We start from the raw sequence: 7155 nt of genomic DNA on the forward strand, positions 1-7155 counted from the left end.
ACATTGTGAAACAAAGGATATGAGAAAATGTTTTTATATTCTGAAGACATTATAACTTTTCAATCTTCTGTTCTTTTTCCTGTGCAAAAAGGAAAAGGAAATAAAATAAATTGGAAGAAGTATTTTCTTGCACTAGAAATACTCAAAAACGTGATTGATGTTTTTCTAACAGGGAAATCTGAAGAAATCAAAATGTTTTCATGAACCATCGATTGAAATAATATGCTGACAAAATAGTTTTTCAGTCACAAGTTTTCACTGGGTCTACTTAACATGGTACATCTATGTTCAAAAACTTGTTTCTAGAGTATCAGAAGGCCAGAGGGTTTTGTCTCACTTTTTTCAGAATAAACTTTACATATCCCTTCAGGTCTTTGCAGTCGCTTTATGGGGCTACATAAACTCTTTGCCTATCTTAGATGTGCTGAACTGACATGTTCCCTAACCGTAGGGTCATTGTGCAGCTCCAGACTCCAGCTACATACCCAGCTCCAGCCTGCAGAGGTTTCTCAGCTGCAGGATGATGGGCGCAACTGTGCTACTGCACCTCCTAGCTCAACCTCCAAGACACTGAGAAGTCCCTCCATGACCAGAAATCCCGTTTATACCCAACCAAGTACAGCCAGCCAAGGCTCCTGTCCTGTACACCACTGCTGCAGAGGCCAGGACTTCCAAACAGCCTGGTGATGCAGGTATTTTGCTCCACCACTCAACATCTACTGGTTTGATAAATTTTGAAACTACTGCATGTTGATCATTAGTAAAACTTGTTGTAACTATATAATGATTGTGGTGAAAGAAATCAAGTGGCATCCCAGGAGCCATCAACTAATTATGTGATATCTAATTAGTGACATAATTTATTTGCTAACCTCCTAGTCACACTACGCAGAGTTCTAATTATTTGATTAAAAGCTGAAACTACCAAGGGTGTGCTGAAGTTTTGTTTGGTCAACTTTGACACAGAAGTGCTACATACATTGTCTCTGGCACGTTGTGCAGAGTTTAGTGACACAATCGAGAGGAACCAGATCACAAAATGCTGCTAAGATGAACTTGGCAAATCATGTGAGTAAAATATCATCACCTGAAGCCATGCCACCTTGCTGGGGCAACACCAACCTCTCATGTCAAGCTACATAAACCGGGGTAATGAGTGAGGAGCACCTAGATGGCCCAGGAAGGGACACTCATTAGTCAGCATGTACGATGCTGTCACCTTGGTCAGAGGCACACTGATTTCTAGCCAGGAAGGGACAACTTGCCTTTGCACAAGTGCCTTTTGGATGAGTGGCAAAACCCAAAGGACAGCTGAAATAATTATTGATCCCATTGTTGAAAGTTTCTCACACATGCGTTTTCATATAGCTCAGAGACTTGAGAGCCCTTTTGGGCTCTTCAGGAATAAATGAAACCATATACCATCCTCTAAGCTGTTTCAAGAGTAAAAAAGCTGTGTGTACACTGCAACCACACCAGGCAGCCTACAATCAAAAGAAGAGAAAGGGTGGCCAAAGTGGAAGACATCTCCTTCCCATACAGAATATACTCCTTTCTGTGAGCTCTCTCTTTCTCAACTGCACCTTTCATTGGCAGATGCAAAGCAAGACTAATGAACTATTGATAACCCTGGCACAAAGGATTATTAGACAAAGTAATTTTATTTTGTGGGCATTGATTTATACGTCCCAGCCACAGTACAAATGAAAATGGTAGTTTAGGCAGATGAATGCTAAACAGGTGGTCATCCTGTTTATTCCTAATACCTGGCCTCAAAACACTTACAGATACATTTACATGTACCTCTGTGTACTCTATATACTTACAGATACACTTGCACATTTTCTAGATAATTAATGGTATTTGGAGAGAAACCTAAAGCAACTCAAACATTAAAACAGGACTGCTGTTTTGAAGGGCGTGAATCTTGACAAGACATCATACTGAATAGTTTTAATTTGAACCAGTGATTCCCAAAAACACAAAAAAGAGATGTCCAGGCACAGAGGGAATCCACAAGCAAAAATATGTGAAAAGAAGGGGCTTGTCCTGGAACACCTTAAGCAACCTATAATAAGTATGAATTTTGCTGGCCTGAGAAAGCGAGGAGACTGAAACAGGATGGGTTTTACCATTTTCCTGCAGACACACAACTACAGACCTGTCTACCATCAGCCCATGGTGACATCCAGGAACTCCTCGTGGAGAGCTGGAGCCTGTCCAGAGCCAGTGAAGCTGCTGATCAACACCTGTGAGGAAATAAACTCTCTCTGATCCTGGAAACCAGGCAGACGTGGCATCCGAATTTCAATTCTCATCTTCCCTGGCATTCGTCTGACATTTCATTTGATGGCAACTGCTGCAGTAAGGACTGTCTTAACCCAGATGGAATTATGAAAGCAGTAGTGAAATTTGTCCGCTTACCCTGGTGAATCCAGAGGGAAATTTCAAAGACTAAGACACAGAGACCTAATTTTGCTGGCTTTCCAATGGCAAATACATAGCCAGCACCCATTTTTGTCTTTAAAAGCTTCCTCTAGCTCTACTAGTGAGTAATCAATCATCTCTTAAAAAGAACTGCCACTGGCCTCCCCACCACCATGATTAATACTCTGTCCCTCCAGATCACAAGCTCAGATAACAGGATATGAAGGGCACATACACAAGAAGTGATCTGATGATGCTAAGGCAAAAACAATCCTCAGGATTTCCAAGAGAAGGCTGTTCCACTTGCAGTTTCAGTCTGGAAAACAGTAAAATAAAACTACAGTTTAATGAACTTTTAGAAGAAAAATGTTTTGGTTTTTTTTTTTTTAATATAAGCCACAACAACAGGACACTTCCCCTACCTCAGGCTCTGTTAAACATGATGCTCAAAAGCCATCTCCAATACTCCAGGGATTAAATTATTTTCTGAAAGCCAATTCGTTCCCATCGTTATTACTGGTATAAAGCCGTGAGGTTTTCGCTTTCCCCTCTTTTTTTCCAATGCTAGAAATAGATTAAACTGGCACTTCAGGATGCTGAGGTGCACTTTCAGCTGAGCTCTGTGGTTCACAGAGATTTATCAAAAATGACAAGATTCAACATCCAGGAGATGTCTCATAGTGCCCAGGAGCTCAAAGAAGATGCAGCAGTTCCAATAGTAACCAGAGAGAAATAAGGAAATTGTTAGAAAAAGAACCATGTAGTCCTTGAAAATCAAAGGTCCGACACGAATGGGAAGACGTTGTGCTGATCAGCACTGTCCATTAGTGAGCAAGAAAAAGTCACTGCCTGCCTCCTCAGAATGAAAAAGCATGGAAAGCTGCCCTTCATTTCAGCTCCAAGGGCTGTTATAAACTTCCTCGCAGTTACCTGTCAGAGCCTTCGAGATGCAGAGATTTTCTCCTGTTCCATTTGCAAACAGCGTGGTATTAGCTGGAAAGTGATGAGTGTCTATTTATGATCACTTCGTCTAAGTTAAGCTGTCACTGGAATAGTAAAACATAATATTCTGTAAGTGCATTCTCTTTTTCACACACATGCATGTAAAGCAAATTATGATATATTCGAAAAAGGCTAAGAAAAAATTGCAGTATCTGGGCACTAACGATTTAGGAAGCACAAAATCATCTCCTCTGTATAATCAGCCTTCGCTTGGATAACCCACCCTGCCCAAACTAATACTTGTGATTGAGAACCACCTTGCACCCAGACTGCATCATTTCTACTAAAATTAATATAATGCAGTGGAACGGAGGTGCTGACAGAGGCTGGATTTCACCGTATCAGAAGCAGCAGCATCCTTCCCCTGCACCAGAGTGGGACCAAGCTCACCCTGTACTCTGCTGCTGCGGAAGCCCTTCTCACACAGAAATAAAATACAGGGTTATTTCCAAGTCACAGAGTGAGCCAGGTAGAATTCTGCAGAGAGACACTGGCTGCCTTTTCCCTCTTGATTCCAAAAATAAAAGTTAAGGGAAAAGTTAAGGATTCATACAATAAAAGTTAATTGGAAACACCATCATGTGGTGCTCTATATTATCACTCTGAGTAATTTTTATCTAGTGGTGTCGTCTCACGCATGTACATGGCAGGTGTCTGCGTTGTCTCTCTCGGTGTCGCTGCCTGTACTTTCACCTTGGACAGACCGTGCATTCAGCACATGAGGCATCCTCACATGCTTGTCTGCAGCCAAGGGAGCATTGCTCTGTGTTACACTTGCATCTACCTTTCATTTAGGTATATTTTAGAAAGGGCTTATGCCAAGATTGTACACAATAATGAAGAGAGAACATAAAAAAAATTCAGTATCATAGTATATAAACTCAACCACCTCAATCTGCTCCAGTATTTCATTAGCTATTTCACATGCATAAACTGAGTTGAAGTAACTAGAGCTGTAGACAAGGGCAGTGAGTATAACCACAGCCAGCTATGAGAGCACCCAGGTCTCTTCTAATAAATAACGATTCTAATAAACACCTATAAGAGACACCCATTACAGAGCAATAAGTTTGCACAGTAAAAAGGAATCTGAAGAAGAAAGCTCCACAGCAAGAGAAGTCCTGCACTCAGCTAGGACTTCGTAGGTCTCCTAATTACTTCACAGCCGTCAAAGGCAATTTCCTCCACAAAGAAGGAACGCGCTGGTCATCCTCCCCTCTCTCCCACATACCAAGACCTTCTCCTTTACGGATTTGGAAATAGCCCGAAGGAGTTAGGCTAAACCAGATGAGAGTGAAAAGGAAATAACTCCTGTAAGAGTTTTGGGAAAGCTTAATCCAATCTTCTCTTGTGAACTAGATATTATTCCCCTTTCACTTGCCCTCAGTGGTGATAAACTGCAGACAAAAGAGATAAGGGACTCACACCCCTCACATTTAACCACTCGTAGTAAATACACTTCTCGCTTTTGCTTATCTTACAGCCTAGTATGGATTTCCTTTTAGTAACCTCCTGAATTACAATCAAATTATACTTTCAGGGCCATTGAATTGCATGACTTGCAATACGTTAATGGGTTCTGTTCTGGCTCCTCAGGAAAGACTTGTAATCCCTGTTGTCTTCTATATTTCAGTGAGACTTAAGGATACGCTTCACCGCTATGCAAAATACCACGTACCCTAAATTTACCAGAGTAAGTTCCATGCAAACAGTGCATGGGCAAGTGAACTGCCTCTTCTAAGAAAAATTTTAATAGCATATGTTTCTTCTCTTGCCTTACAGTGACAGTACAGGGTTTGAATGGTACAGTAATTCCAGAAACTCTTTCAGACATTTATCCAATTTGATGTAATGGCGCACAGTCTACATGCCAGGTATCGGCTGCTCTGCAAACTATTTTAAAATAAATGAAAGTATTAACGCTCAGAAATGGTGCAGCATGCCACATTCCTCTTGACACCACTGACAGTATATTTCTTGGATATGCTTTCATCCTATAATAAAGAAGTTGTCACTTTCTTAGTTATGGGCTACATAGCAAAGAAAATATAGAATCTGGTCTATAGCTGCGCTGAAATGAATTTTTAAATTATATAAATGTTTAAGTAATTGAAATAAGAGAGAGGGAGAATAAACACAATCTAAAAGTCCTAAAGAGAGCTCTTGTCAGGACTGATTGCTCTCCCCTGAAATTCTGAAAGTCAGAATGGTGTCCAAGCTCAATGTGCTGATTTGTCAGAAGTCAGTTCAGATGCACAGCTGTTCTCCTCCTCCTCCCGGCTCCCCCACTGAGGATCCAACATGAAAACCAGAAAACATGTATATATTTATATTACCCACACAGGACTAAGCTAAGAGCTACAGCACTGTGCATCTCCTCGCCTGCACCGCCTGGCACAGGAAGAAGTATATTCTCTTGTCCATGTTTGGGGCCAGAATATGTGAGATTTTCAGTTGTCCATGTGGCTGGTTACTTCTTCAACTGGGCAGACTCTGGGGAAGAGGCACTCAGCTGGTTTTGGAAATCAAAATTTTTAGGGTGTTTTACGCTGACTTCCTGATGAGTTTTAATAAACTTGATGAGTAACTTTTCCTGCTCCATCCCCCAATATATAGGTACTATTCTGCAATTATACTCAGTAATAAAATAACTTCTTCAACAAGGTATTTCCAAGTACAGTTCAATGAATACATGAATAAGCAAGTATAACAGTAGATTAAGGAATTATTGACATAATTGAGTAAGAAATGAAACAAGGTATTGAGATTTTGAGATTATACTTTGAAACAGTGGATGAATTATCTGATGCTGAAAAGGTTATTATTTTTGGAGGCTGCATATGACATCTCCAGAAAAAGATCACAGTATATATCTCTTCCTCCATCGATAGCAAATCAGGGCTCTATAAATAATTAAGAAATTCTGCTTCGAAGACAAAGCATGTAGAGAAATTCCTTAACTTTCACTACTGATTTTGTGCCAGTTAACACAAGTGCCATACCACCCCCACCATCCCACATGCCCCCAAACACAGAAGAACTGGGATAAAGTGAGCTAATTTTAAAAGTTTCTATTGGTTTGGGAAAAATCACTTTTGCTGTGGGTATTTCCACTTGGGTTTGAACTACTGTACCTTACTTCCATTGACTTTGCTCACCATCTTGAAGACCAACAGCACCTACAAGAAAATAGTTATTTAATAGAGATTATAAAAATGCAGATTGTTTGACCAATGCAATTCTCATTATTTTCAAACAAACTAAACTACAACTAAGCTTAGGTCTAGAGAGGATCTGAAAAAATCTCAGGTATGCAAAATGCCACTCCTGTACCTACCAAAGTAGCTCTTATTTAGCAGCTTACAGCTACTGCACCAAAACCATCAGAGAAGGCAGCACGGTGTTAGTTAGCATCATGCTGGGTCACGCAATCTGAAAGCACACTGAGGAGCAGTGCGGGCACTTCAGAGGTCAGAACGTCTGTGCCTTCAAAAAGAAGACAAATGGGAAGACTTTGCTTCTACAGGAACCAAGCACATGGCACATAAAAATACCGAAGTTTGAGGTGTGGGGCTCCCCCCCCCCACTGTCAGATGGGCAGAAGCCATCTCCTCCACCTCTCCATCTGAAGGGACAGCACCCTCCCCTCACAGGGTGATGGTGGGGACCTTCCTCCATGTGCCAGCACAGCGACCTTGGGAAGCCAGTGGCCCATGACACTCACAC

At 41.2% G+C, this 7155-nt stretch overlaps 1 long non-coding RNA gene across 1 annotated transcript; it reads right to left on the reverse strand.

The window, feature by feature from the left end:
* Positions 1–2160: 2160 nt before the first annotated feature.
* Positions 2161–3458, reverse strand: LOC141947941 (uncharacterized). Its single transcript, XR_012630309.1, has 3 exons — positions 3358–3458; positions 2663–2743; positions 2161–2249 (listed from the first exon to the last, which is right to left on the reverse strand). It is a non-coding gene; the product is annotated as an uncharacterized LOC141947941 (long non-coding RNA).
* Between the last annotated feature and the right edge of the window lie 3697 nt (positions 3459–7155).

The sequence above is a fragment of the Strix uralensis genome, chromosome 10, assembly GCF_047716275.1.
Source record: "Strix uralensis isolate ZFMK-TIS-50842 chromosome 10, bStrUra1, whole genome shotgun sequence".
NCBI classification, from domain to species: Eukaryota; Metazoa; Chordata; class Aves; order Strigiformes; family Strigidae; genus Strix; species Strix uralensis.